This window comes from Hyaena hyaena, unplaced genomic scaffold, assembly GCF_003009895.1.
Source record: "Hyaena hyaena isolate Hyena2069 unplaced genomic scaffold, ASM300989v1 scaffold_7, whole genome shotgun sequence".
Lineage (NCBI taxonomy): Eukaryota > Metazoa > Chordata > Mammalia > Carnivora > Hyaenidae > Hyaena > Hyaena hyaena.
In genome coordinates, this window is record NW_024080639.1 from 4,773,739 (window position 1) to 4,787,330 (window position 13,592).

The 13,592-nt window shown below is 52.7% G+C and overlaps 1 long non-coding RNA gene across 1 annotated transcript; it reads right to left on the minus strand.

Moving 5' to 3' along the window:
- Window positions 1–308: 308 nt before the first annotated feature.
- On the minus strand, window positions 309–12,827 carry LOC120237970. The gene is made up of 3 exons (XR_005530097.1): window positions 12,696–12,827; window positions 438–564; window positions 309–356 (listed from the first exon to the last, which is right to left on the minus strand). It is a non-coding gene; the product is annotated as an uncharacterized LOC120237970 (long non-coding RNA).
- Between the last annotated feature and the right edge of the window lie 765 nt (window positions 12,828–13,592).

Below are 13,592 nucleotides of genomic sequence, written 5' to 3' on the forward strand. Positions count from 1 at the left end.
TACATGAGGGTCTTCCAGAGCAAAGGTGGAAAAATCCATACTTGGCACAAACCAGGGTCGTTTGTCTGGAACGCTGACCAAACTCTACCCATAAGCCAATAACAGCGTTAAATGTTAAAACCGGCTCATACTGATGGAGCACCTCCTGGGTGCCCAGCGCCGCACTAGCCAGCTTCCATTGAGCATGTCATTCTCGTATCAACCCTGTGAGACAAGGAGAGATGTGACTGCCGTGGCTCCGAGGAGGAAACCGATGAAAGCAGTCACCCTGGACCTCAGGGAGTCATGTCCGTGGTGCCTTGTTCCCAGGCTGGGCTCTGACCGTTGCACTATGCCATTTGGGCCAGGCCGGCTTCCTGCAGGAGACGGGACACCGCTAATTAATTTACTAAGACACGTGCAGAAAGCAGTCAGCACTTAGAATGGGCTCCCCTTACCTTTGCCTCACGGACTCTTGACGACAGGTTCGGCTCCCACTGGGAATCCCACCTCCGTGTGAGGCGCGCACCGGCTCTGCTTAATCTCATTCCCCAAGAAAAATCAGCCTAATGAAATCTCCTCTTTCTGTAAATTAATGCGTAGAGGAAACAGCTGAGTGTAAACAGAGTTGTAGCGTCGCCTGTTTAGACACCATTGACTTTCAAATCAGCCTGCCTCTCCAGCCCACACGGCAGAAATAGAGTCAAAATGCAAATGTAGCATAAGCGACTCTATAATAAATGCTCATTCAACATTTATTCTTTTTCAAATCATCTCTTAAAGCCCTTTCATGCTAATGTCTAAGAGATGTGACATTAGGAAAATTGCTTTGACATGCTAAGGGGCTCCAAGATTAACAAAAAAAGAAAGGACAAGATAAAGCTTTCGGAAGACCTATTTCAGAGGAATTATTCCCGCCTTTGAAAGGGTTCCAAGGTTGCTGCACATTTCAGCTTGTTGGCATACATGTAAATGAAGTGCTACAAAAGTCCTCGGCTCAATTCCACTTGAATGAAAGCTCACAGCCCCTGGCACCGTGACAGGGAGGGCGGCCAGACTTCAGGATGAACACTGAAGAAGGCGGGAGGGAGCTTTCTCACCCTGAAGGCAGAAGAGGGCAGGCTCCAGCCCAAGCCAACAATGGGAATGTCAGGTGTCAGGGGCCAGCACAGTTGGTGTGGCCAGCACCTGATTGTCACGTCAAAGAAGCCACATCTGCCCCTTTCATCCAACAAGTTATCCGGCCAACACACAACAGTGGGCCCAACCCACCCAGCCTTGCCTCTCCCTTGCCGTGTGAACTTGAGCAAGCTGTCTAAGCTCCGGGCCTCTCTTCAAAGGGAGATAACCAGAGAACCCACGTAGAGAGAACTCAATGACATAACGCGCAGGGAGTGCCTAGCCAAGTGTCAGACACTTCGTAAGCGCTCAAGAAATTGTAGTTGATGTCATTATTATGACTTGGTCTCTTAAAGCCCCACTGAAGTACAGATGAAGTCAATTACAGAAGGTCAAGGCCAAGGGTGCCGCGTGGTCCATCTTGCTGCCTGGCTCCCCACCGAGCACAGCTTGGGCACCCACTTCTGCAGTGGCCTCACACGTGTCACATTGTACATCATAGAGTCATAGCATCTTCGATGTTGTTCCATCAAAGGATTAGACTTTGAACAAAGGGCCAGTGCGATATTCCTGAACACCACAGTTCAGAACAAGTTGGATGTGCTGTGGACATCACTCTTAATTACTGGAGTGTCTTAGAATTTCCTGGAGAAGAAAGGAAGGAATGTTTCCTGAGGTTCTGCTATGGGCCAGATTGTGTCCCCCAAATCCATAGTTTGAAATCTTAGCCCCCAGGACCTCAGAAGGTGTCTGTATTTGGAGACAGTTTCTTTAAAGAGGGGACAAAGCTAAAACAAGGTCACTGAGGTGAGCCCATATCCAGAGGACAGTGTCCTTATAAGAGGAGGGAATTTGAATGCAGACATGGTCGGCGGTGGAGGGTTGGAAGATGAGGTGAAGACTCAGGGAGAAGACAGACATCCACAAGCCAAGGAGAAAGTCCTCAGAAGAAACCGAACCAGCCAGCACCTTGACCCAGAACTTCTGGCCTCTAGAAAAAACTAAAAGAAGATGAATTTCTGGGGCTGAAGCCATGCAGCCTGCGGTCCTTTGTTATGGTCGCCCTAGGAAACTAATGTAGCATCTTCTAAACAGGTTATAGCATTAATGTTGGTGGCAGCCCATTCAACGTTGACATTATTCTCATCTTTAAATATTTCCATATAGAGGCGCCTGGGTGGCTCAGTTGGTTAAATGTCCGGCTTCGGCTCAGGTCATGATCTCACAGTTAGTGGGTTCAAACCCCGCGTCGGGCTCTGTGCTGACAGCTAGCTTGGAGCCTGGAGCCTGTTTCAGATTCTGTGTCTCCCTCTCTCTCTGACCCTCCCCTGTTCACACTGTCTCTCTCTCTCTCAGAAATTTAAAAAAAAAAAAAAAAAACCCTATTAAATATTTCCACATAAGGGGCATCTTGGTGACTCAGTCAGTCAAGCATCCGACTCTTGATTTCAGCACAGGTCGTCATCCCAGGGTCCCAGCCACATTGGGCTCCGTGCTGAGTGTGGAGCCTGCTTGGGATTCTCTCTCTCCCTCCCTCTCTCTCTGCTCCTCCCCAGCTCACACTCACTCTCTCTCTCAAAATAAATAAATAAACATTAAACAAACAAATAAATATTTTCACGTTAGTCGGAGTTAAATGGACTGCTACAATTAACCGTAAACTGGAGGGACTTCCCACAGTAACACTCCATCTCCCACCCGCACGGCAGCCCCGTGGGAGTGTCCGAGAGCAGGGCGCTCCTGAACAGCACCCCTTCAGGGGTGCCAGTGGCCAGGCTCCTTCCATCTTTAGTGGAAGATGGAGAAAGGCAGTGAAGGATGTGCCTGGGAGGGTTTACAAGACAAACCCCTGAGGTGAAGGCATCACTTCTGCCACGTTCCATCGCTAGGTCACACAGCTGATCCCAGCCACCAGGGATGTGGGAGAGTGTGGGTTCCCCGTGTGCCAAGGAGGGAAAGGGAACCATTTAAAACAACCGGCTAAAGGGTCTGTTACGAGACAAGAGATTCAGAGAGATGATGTGAGCTGTCGGAAAAAAAAACAGAGCAAGGGGCGCCTGGGAGGCTCAGTCAGTGAAGCATCAGGTTTGTGGGCTCCTCACTTTGGCTCAGGTCATGATCTCACAGTTTGTGAGTTTGAGCCCTACATCGGGCTCTGCGCTGACAGTGCAGGGTCTGCTGGGGATTCTGCATCTCTGCCCCTCTCCTTCTCCCACACATGTGTGTTCTATCCCTCTCCCTCTCTCTTTCTCAAAATAAATAAATTAGAAGACGAAGGAGGAGAAGGATGAGGAGGAGGAGGAGGAAGAGAAGTAGTAGGAGAAGAGGAAGAAGGAGAAAGAGAAGAGGAAGAAACAGAGCAAGTAGCTACAGAGTGAGACCCGTGACATGCTCGTTGGCGGCCTGACTTGTCACCTTCACCACCACCATCACCATGTCGACAGTGAAAACAATAAGCACTTACTGAGCACCTACTATGTGTCCAATGTTTTTCTGGGCTTGCAACTCAGAGCTGCTTAAGACACAAGGGTGCTGTCTCTCTCTGTCTCTCTCTTTTTTTTTTTTTTTTATAATTTTTTAAATGTTTTATTTTATTTTTTGAGAGAGAGAGACAGAATGTGAGCAGGGGAGGGACAAAGAGAGAGAGAAGGGGAAACAGAATCTAAAGCAGGCTCCAGGCTCTGAGCCATCAGCACAGAGCCCAGTGCAGGGCTTGAACTCACAAACCTCGAGATCATGACCTGAGCCGGTCAGACACTTAAATGACTGAGCCACCCAGGCGCCCCAACAAGGGTGCTATCTCTTTGAGGACACAAGCCACACACCAGCCAACCTAACCCAGGAAAGAGAACACTGCCCTGACCCAACCTGGGTTAGCACAAAATGAGCACTACAGATGGTCAGGGCTCCCAGAAGCCTCTGGGGTGCTAGTGCTGAGGTTCTGGATGAAGGAGGGACCTGCTCTGAACAGGGCTGTGAGGTGAGAGCGAGCCAGGCAAGGCGGCCAGGGCCGAGTAGTGTCTGGAGACCGGAGTGTAGCAGAGGCTGTTGCTGCCCAGCCCATAGCCTCTGGGTCTTTCCTACTACTTTGCCAGGAGGTTTTCTCTGATGGCCAGAGTCCCCCATGTCCCCCATGTCCGTTCCAGCCACAGGACAGCATGGCCGGAAGATCGGCAGCGCCCCAGGGCAGCTGTCCACCCACGTCAGAGGGGGGGCGGTGTGTAAACACTCCGGAGGCGGGAGAGCCTGGGGTGTGTGCTCTATGCCTGCTTCAGGGGCTCCCCTTCCTCGCTTGAGGGCCTGTCCTTGCCTTCACCACATTGTCACTTTCCCCTCCCCACCTCGCTATCCTGCTCTTTTGCTGGTGTTTCCTGGGACCATCTTCCAGATAAGCTTCTGGCAACCAACTTACACAGTATCAATGATTCTGTCATGATCGTGAAAGATTGTCAACAGGTATCCAGCAGGTGACAACCCACTAAACTAACTCCTCATCACAGGAGACCAATGAGGCCACAGATGCATGGTTGGGGGAGGTGAGCTCAGTCCCCAACTGAGGGGACCCGACCTTCCCCGCCCCTGTGCCTGCCCATCTCCTCAGAGCTCCCACCAGCTCTCCTAGAGAAAGTCACCATGACTTAGCCCTCTGGGCAGTGAACCCTCCGCCTCTCCAGCCTGGCACCTGCACGTCTATCCCGTAACTTCTCGAGACCCAGGGGTCAAATATGGCCACGGTCCCCTCCCACTCTGGATCTCCATGGAGCAACTCAAGGTTTGTTCCAACTCCCTCCCGTGAGATTCTCCACTCAGTTGTGTGCCAGCCTACGATTCGTGTGCAAAGTCCTAAACTTGCCAACGGTCCTGGGAAAGATCTCCGGACCGACCCCTCAAGGCCCGTATCACCCCTGACTCTAGTTACCTTGTGCTGGCCCCACTTGAGACAGATGCTCTCCGCAGATGAGGCCAGCCCTCCTTTGGGCTTGGGATGGGGAGAGGTGTCAGGGGCCCCCTCTTGGGACGACTTGATATGGACTGGGGGAAGAGCATGAGCAAGCAGAGCTTCAGGGGAACGTGTCCTCTGCCTGACAGTGGATACAGCAGACAGTTGAAAACATACCAGAACTGTCAAAGGCGTGCAGAAGTGGCTAGTAAAACTGTGGAGCCCAAGCCACGATTCTATGTTTTATGGTGTGAACATCACAAGTGGTTATCAACAGGGGAAATCACACATTTTTTTAATTAAAAAAAAAAGTTATGTGCCCAGGAGAGGAAGGCTGGATTCGCTAGTGTCCAGGGCTGGGCGATTCAGTGAGGCTCCCTGGGTCACCTGTGAATCGCTTCTGCAGATGACACCCCCAAGCCCGTAAGTTTTAGTTCTGCTACAACTATTGTCTTAAGCAGGGTTTCTCAGAAGCAGGATCTGAAACCAGGATTTGAAATAGGGGGTTCATTTAGGGGGTGATCCTAGGAAGCACCTGCAAGGGAGAGGGGTGGAGGCCCCAGAAGCTGGTTGGGGGCACGATAATGAGCAGGCCACCTGCGGGCAGCCCAGGCTCACTCCTACTGGGGACTGCGTAGACCCTACCTCCGGTATCCCACCCGTGGGGTGAGAGAGCTGTCCGTTTTTGGTTGTAGTGTGATCCCAGGGACAGTGACTCCCCTGCACTTCCACTGCATAAGTCCCAGCAGCCAGAGGAAGCATCCAGAAAGAGCCACAGATGGTACAGACTAGGGAGATTTGGAAGTAGGGAACAGGTGCGGGGGGGGGGGTAGGCTTGGAAGGATCACGGGCTGCACCCGTTACATCTGTGGGAAGAAGGACAGAGCCTTGTGCCCCTATAAGTTCACCCAGCTCCATGACCGTTGCCTGCACCCCCTACAGCAAAGGCCAAGGGTATTTTTCCGTATGGGGGCAGCTTCCTCTTGCTCCCGGGGCCCTAACAAAGTGGAGGGCGCGGCTCTCTCCCCTCTGCTCAACACTAGGACTGATGGCCAGCCTCATGCCCCTTGAAGCGCTGAAATGAGCCCCTCTCCCAGGCCGTCTTCTGGATGCTTGAAAGGCAGAAAGCCCATGGCCCCCTCTAAGCTTTGGGCCCCCTTTGGGCTTCCTCTAACAGTACAGGCAGAAGGGCCCGGCCCCCTTCCGAAGCCACTGCAGGGAAGGGGGAGGTCTGGGAGGGAGCTCCTGCCTGTCCTGCCTAAGACCCCGGACAGTGTCAGATGGCACGTCACGTCCATCCTGCTCTGATGACTGTACCCAGTCAGACCAGAGCAGCAGGTGACCAGACCTCTGGCTTGCCGTGACTTCCCACAACCAGCTCCCAGAATGGGGACAGACGGAGAGAGGGCACCTCCTCTTCTGATCTTGAGTAGGGAGGGAGGGTCCCATTTTAGGGAACCTGCAGGGGACAGATTCTCCGACCCTGAAGACCAACTCACACCTTTCAGCCTCGGCTCCTGAGATAAACCGCACCTGGTGAGCTGGATATTCCCTGGGGAATCTGGGGTGGGAGGGAGCCTGGGAGGGAGGCCAGGGCTGAGCGGAGGGCCCAGGAGGCCCTGTCTGAGCTCTCCCACGGCTCCTGTACCCTGCATTCCCTGGATCACGAGTGGGTGGAGCATTGTCCGACACCTTGACCACACACAGGTGCCCAGCCAGGCCGCACCTGTTCAGATGCCCACACCTAAGTATTTTGCATCTTGCCCTGCTTCATTGACCCTGCAAGTCACCTACCCTTTGCCCACTTTCTATTGGATTGTCTGCCTTCTTTCTTATATTTGATAGGCTGTCGCGATGGTGCAGGTAGAAATATTTTTCAGTTACGTGCATTACAAATATTTACTCCCAGTTTTTTAAAAAATTTAAAATGTTTTAATTTTTTAAAATTTATTTATTTTTGAGAGAGAGAGCGAGCAGGGGAGGGGCAGAGAGAGAGGGGGACAGGGAATCTCAAGTGGGCTCTGTATTGACAGCAGAGAGCCTGACGCGGGGCTTAAGCTCATGAACTGTGAGATCATGACCTGAGCCGAAGTCAGACGCATAAGAGACAGCCACCCAGGTGCCCCTCCCAGTTTTAGCTATGATGTCTTTTGTCTCATATGTGGCCACTTGTTCTGACTCAGTTAACGTCTGAGCGGCTCCTCAGCTGGCCCATGGGGGCTGCGTGGACACCTGGGCTCAGAGCCAGGAGACCCATCGCTGCCCAGAGGCTCATGGGCTGGCCTCTGGGGTCATCCACGTGCTGCTAGAAACCACAGATGAGGCAGCCTGGGGCACCCAGAGGAGAGCCAGTCACAAGTGAGCCCTTGCTGACAAACACACTGAGACCATCCTCTGATCTGAGACACGAGAGCTTCCGGGACCCCAAGCAGGTGTCCTGTGATATTCACCAGCCCAGACCTGTAACTTGGCAAGGACCGTGCCATAGAGGGGCTGGGAAGGCCTGGTACGGGGAGATCTGCCAAGCCCCCTGTTGCCTGGACTGGGCTCTACCTCCTAGGGGCCAGTGGCACCAAAACCCTCCCCTGAGAAGCTTCAGTTTAATTGGAAGAGAGGAGATAGTCCCGCGGAGCAATATAGCACAGTGGTCGGGGCCTTGGCCCCTGCATCTGACTCACTGCTGTGTCATCTTGGACTAGTTCCTTGACTTCTCTGAGCCTCAGCCTTCTCATTTGTAAAATGGGACAATCATCATACTTCCATGTTCTAGGGGTGAAATGAGAGAACACTTGTAACATGGTGCCTAGCACACGGGTTGGGTAGTACAAAGCTTTTACTCTTGCTGTGTGAAATCCGAGGGAGTAGCAAGAGGCCACCCTTTGTCATAAAATCTCAGTTTGGTGGAGTTCGGCTCCGGGAAGGTCTTGAATTGGGGTCTGAGTAGAAATGGGACAGAGAAACCTGAAGTGTCTGAGGCAGAAGTAACGCCAGGGATCAGCCCTGGTCCAAGACATGCAGGGCCCTCTGGCAGGCCAACCGACTGTAAATATTTATCCACCGTTGACTTAGAGGGCGGGCCAAACGGTGTTAGCCACCCTCAGCCATGCTTTCTGCCACATTCCTACAAGCAATTCAGCTCTGGCCCCAAACTTGCACTCCTACTGAACCAAACCAAACAAAACCCTAGTTAACAGAACTGTCCACTTTAGAAGGCAATTTAGGGGCCATCTCTGGTTACTCAAGCAGGGCCCTGAGGGGGCCTCCCCCCCCACCTCCACCTGGCTTATCAGAGAATGTCTTCAAGCATGTACAGTACACTCCTGATGGTGAGGCGTGGCAAATACAACTCTGCTGTCTTGCTTCATTTCCAGAAAAAACCCTATGCACTCCACACCACCCCTTAAGCCCTGTTAAGAAGCCTTTGCTTTTCATTGCATAGTAGAAGAAACAAAGACTCAGAGACTTAAGTGACTTGCCTAAGGCCACACAGCAGGTTAGCGGCAGGGCCAGGCCTCCCAACTCTTCACCTCGTTCTCCAGTGCCCAGTGGGTCCCCTGCGGCTACCCGTGGTATGGCTGGCACATCCACATCGGAGCGTTCACTCCCCCAGGGCCCTGGAGCCAGCCGTTGGGAGCTCCAAAGAGGGAGACCAAGGTGGGCACCAGATTCTGAGGCTGGGGTCTGCACGTCCAACCCCAGACACCCCCATCCGCCCCACCACCATCCCCACTAATCCATATTTTATGGGGCTGGTCTCCCTTCCTCGCAAACGGTGTCATTAATCTGCTCCCTGGCTGTGCAGAATAACATCCCTCAAGAAGAGACCGCTTTCTGAATATTTTATCATCCCTCGTGCCTTCTCCCCAAACTAATATATATTTACACAGTCTACCTCCTGCAGGAGAACTATATTGTTTTCTCTCAGTGCCCGAGAACTTAGACACAGAATTGCGCATAAGTAAAAAAATATGTGCCTTGCTCTTGATGTTGAAAGCAAGAACCAATCACTTATCAAGCTGTGAGGGAAGCCAAGAGAGAGATTTGCATATGGTAAAAAAAAAAAAAAAGAAGAAGAAGTGGGGAAGAGAATAAAACAGTCCCTCTCCCCACAGAGAGACCAAATGAGAGGAGACGGACATCTTTTCTCCTCTCTGACAGGGACCCTCAGAGTTTCTGAGCCATCCTTCCAGCATCTGGCAAATCTCAGCGGTGGGGAGAGCAAAGGGCCCTTTTGTCAGCAAGGTCAAAAACTTCCTGCATGGAGATCCAAACTGAAGAGACTCAAGTTCTTCCAAAGGCCGCATGCCCTCGTGATCATCATGGAATACTTATTCCAAGGAGGATTCAAACGTTTGTGTGGCCCTTTTGTTTCCTTGTGCTTTAGTCTCTCTTGATCCCAAACAACAGGGTCGCTGGATGGAAAGGTAGACACGGTGATCACCACAGACAGAGGAGAGAAGACAGACCCAGAGAGGGGGGTGTGCTAGCATGCACGTTCATTGAGGTTTGTTGAGAAATATCTTGCTGGGGCACTTTGTGTGTGAGGGTGAAGCCTTGATGTGCATGCTCGGAAGATGGTAATAAACAGAATTGCCCCCACGTAAGGGTTTCGCCGGGATTAAGGACTTGCTGGAGAAAACAGCAGGCGCATAGCAGGAGCTCACGTAGACAGGCACTGAGTGAAAAATGTCCCTGGGGGCAAAGGCTAAGGGGCTTTTCCAGGGAAGAGTGACCACAACATGGATTTGAACTGGGCAGTTTCTATAATACGAACTTCCTTCTCCTGAAACCCTCAACCAGCTAAGTCGGCTGTGCCAGGAAATGACTAGTGTCAGCGGTAATTGCAGGGCATGTGGGGAAAGAGTTTGGGTCCACTCTGGGGCAGGGACAGGGAAGGACTCAGTCATGGAGGAGAGAGGAAGTGAGAGAGGAGGTGGGGAGTGGGGGCCAGGGAGTCAGAGCCAGCCATGACCATGAAACTGTCCACACTTGAACCTTGCAGAAATCTCAGGAGAGCTTGGTCTCCCACCCATCCCCACTCCAAGATGTAAGTGTAGGATCTGATCTATTTTATGGACATCTTATACACGGAGTGCCCTCCGCTGACAGGTGGGTTGCTCAAAGATGAATCAAGAAGAGCCTTAGCTCAAGGGGGCTCCCAGTATACAGTTTGAAAAGGGAGAGGCAGGCAAGAGGTCAGGCGATGTTTTCCACGCGAGGGGACTTGGCTCAGAGCTGGTGGGAAGTCAGGTGAGAATACAGCCTCCAGACACCCAAAGCAGTGACCCTGCCCTTACCCGCTTCTCTCACGCCCCAGTGGAAGAGAATCAGGCTGGTCGGCCTCGGCCTCTCCCTTCCCCTGTCTAGGATCAGTCCTTGCCCTTGAAGGCCTTTTGCATCTAAAGGGCATGAAATAGGTCAGGACACTTGCATTCCAAGCCTCTCAGCAACCCAGGAGACTTCCGCCCCAGTCTCCAAGTGGCCTCTTCCAACCAGTGAACCTCTCTCCTGTGGCCCTTAGCAGTCCGTGGCCTGAGTCAGTCATAGCTGCTCACAAGAGCACCTGCCCACGTTCCCCCATCTTCCTCAGAGCCCATGTTGTTCTCTGTCCCGCTTCCTGGGGTGTCTCCCCCAGCCCTGGCCTAAGCAACGTGGCAGGGGCCACACAACTTGTGTCCAGGGTTCGTGGGGACAGACAGAGGCCACAGACCCACAGGGCACCCACCAAATGGGTGAGTAAGAGATGCTGCATGGTTGGGAGCTAAGTTCTTACAGAGGATCAGGAAAATCATCAGGACCAGCGCCCTTTGTAAAGCACTTAGTCTGCACCAGGCTGCAGGTGTCCTGATTGGATTCTTGCAGTGAGAATTCAATTAATGATGGTGGTACCGTCATTATCCCCGTTTTCTGAATAAAGAAACGGAGGCTCAGAGAGGTTAACCGGTTGCCCAAGGTCACATAACTGGCCAGAGCTGGACTTTACATCACAACTGTCCGACTACAAATCTTTCATGCTCTTCAATGCATTGAGTTATAAACACTCCCTGGGGGCTTTCTCCCGCAAGGGCACCATAAATCTGGATTGGGCTCACTTGGCCTGAAATCTTGTCCCTCTCCTATGGACAGGGTTTCTGTCACCTCCCCAGGGTCAGTACCAGGCAGTAGGGCTCCAGATGGAAGAGCAGATTTGTGTATAAAATGAAAGGCGGGGGTGGGGGGGTGGGGGGGTGGAGCAGGCTCTCAGCAGTTTGGTGAGGTCAGTAGCTGGATTGGCTTCCTGGGTTTTCCAAGCCCCAGGCTGGCATCCAGAGAGCAGTGCAGGAGGAGGAGGAGGGAGAGGGGGAGAGGAGGAAGAAGAAGAAAAAGAAGTAGGCAGATCGGGGGCTGGTGCCTGCTGCCCCAAATAACTTGTGCACCAGGACACCAGCTCCCCCTTCACACACCGTCTGCCTTATCCTGGCGAGGAGGCAGGGGCCCAGGAGGTCTATGATGTTTGGGGGTTTCATGCCGCTTAGATGGACCAAAAGAGAAAAGAATTTCGTTCCGCCCACTTATCTCCTAACCTTATAAACTCAGGATTAGTAGATCAAAGGCGGATTTGGCACAGCTGAGGGACGATAGTGACTTCGGAGAACAGTTTGGGCTCCATCCTTCATGATCAAATGAGCTTAAGTCATTGATAAATAAATGACGTTTTGAATTCCTCTAATTGGGCGTGTGGGTCATGCACGAGGCACGCCAGCCCAGCCAGCCGGTCAGAGTTAATGAGCTAGAGAGGGCTATGGGGGATCCCAACAGTGGCCATTAGAAGGGATTTCAGGGAGCACCTTGGACAGGGGCAGGGGTCTCTTGTGCTCTGAAGGGCGTGTGCTCTGAAGCCAGAAGAGACGGGTCGAAAGTCCCAACACTGCCACCAATGTGCCAAGTGACCCAGCGGGTTCTTGTAACCTGTCTGCATTTCCTCAGCTGTAAGATGGGTTAACAACTAGCTTGTATTGAGGGAGGTGCCATTCAACCCAGAGCGCATGCTCCCAGGCATGGCTGGAACCCCGCTTGGGGGGGGGGGCGGGGCGCGGGCGGGTCTGCAGCAAGAAAGAGGGTGGAGTCTGAGCATAAGACCAGCGTTTAAGCCAGTTCCCCCACTTCCTGGCTGAGTTACTTCATTACTTTGTGCCTCAGCTTCCTTGTCTGTGAAAGGGTTACCACGGGGGGAAAAGCAGTTACTGGAGGTAGAGCACCTGGGGAACACTTCACCAATGGTTGCCGTTACAGCCGTAATGCTGGATCAAGCTTGTGCCGGTCACTACCTGTTGATCTCAGATCCTATCTTGGCTCTTCTCCTGCTCCGCTCCCTATCACAGGAACTACATTTCCCAGACTCCTTTGCTACATGGCTTCTGGGCTGGTTTGGCCAATGGGAGGCATGGAAGAAAGTAGGAAGAGGGAAAAGCCAAGGTATTTCTCCCCTCTCCCACCATCGCTGTGTTTCCAACAAAAACCGCATTGGGTCTACGATCCTGCTCCGACCAGATTGCCCCCGCCTAGATTCTCGCCCCTGCCCCAGCTCCCGGACTCGGGTAACACCACCTCCTCTCTCTGTCCTAGGCCCCGGGGTGGGAGCAGCTTCTGGCTGATGCTAAGCTCCTGGCCCGCTTACCTTTCTCTGTTGGGCCCCTTGGCTCTCACACGTCTTACCTGGTCAATGTCCTCTATGGAATTCCCTCTCACTGACATCTCCAGAGAGATTTCTGACTGGACCTCAGTCATATATCATTCATCAGTGCCATGAGGACCCAGCGCCGTCTCCTGGCCATTTCAAATGAAGGCCACGCCCCCCCTTATGTGGATGACTACATGAGGGGTTATGAGCTAGCTCGTGACCAATCTGCCAAATGCCGGGGGGGCGGGGGGGGGCGGCGCCAGGAGGATGAGGTACTAGAAAATCTGGGGCTGGAGCAGAAGAAGGAGGCCTGGAATAAGGTCAGCACACGGGGCAGTGCCCTTGGGCCATGCGACCTTCAGGAGGCACCCTCCTCTCTCTGGGCCTCCACTTCTCCATCTGAGAAATGAACAGCTTGGAAGAGGCGATCTCTGCCATTCCTTCCACATCCACATATTGTGGCTTGTGATGATTCAGCGAAAGGAGGAAAAAAAAAGAGAGAGAGAAAAGACAAAATGCCGGTGAGTTGGGGGTTTGGGCTCTTGACCTAAAGAAGTCAGTAGACCAGGCCTCAAAGTGCAGAGAATACTCCTTTGGGACAGACAGGCTTGGGTCTGGGTCCTGGCTCTGCCATAACTCCCTGTGTGGCCTCCAGCTGGTCACTCTCTTCGGTGAGTTTCAGTTTCCCCATAAAAGTGAGACCCAGCGGTTCCTACCCCCAAAGGTTGTGAAGACTAGGAAGTGATGGGCTAACAAGCACTGAGCACAGAGTAGGTACTCATGCACATGAGCCACAGCACCGCCGAAACTCATTTGGAAGCAAGGCGGGAGGGGTAGTGTTACCCAGCCTCCGCTGCCAATCTACCCTGTGATGGATACCCTAGCAGGGGCGGA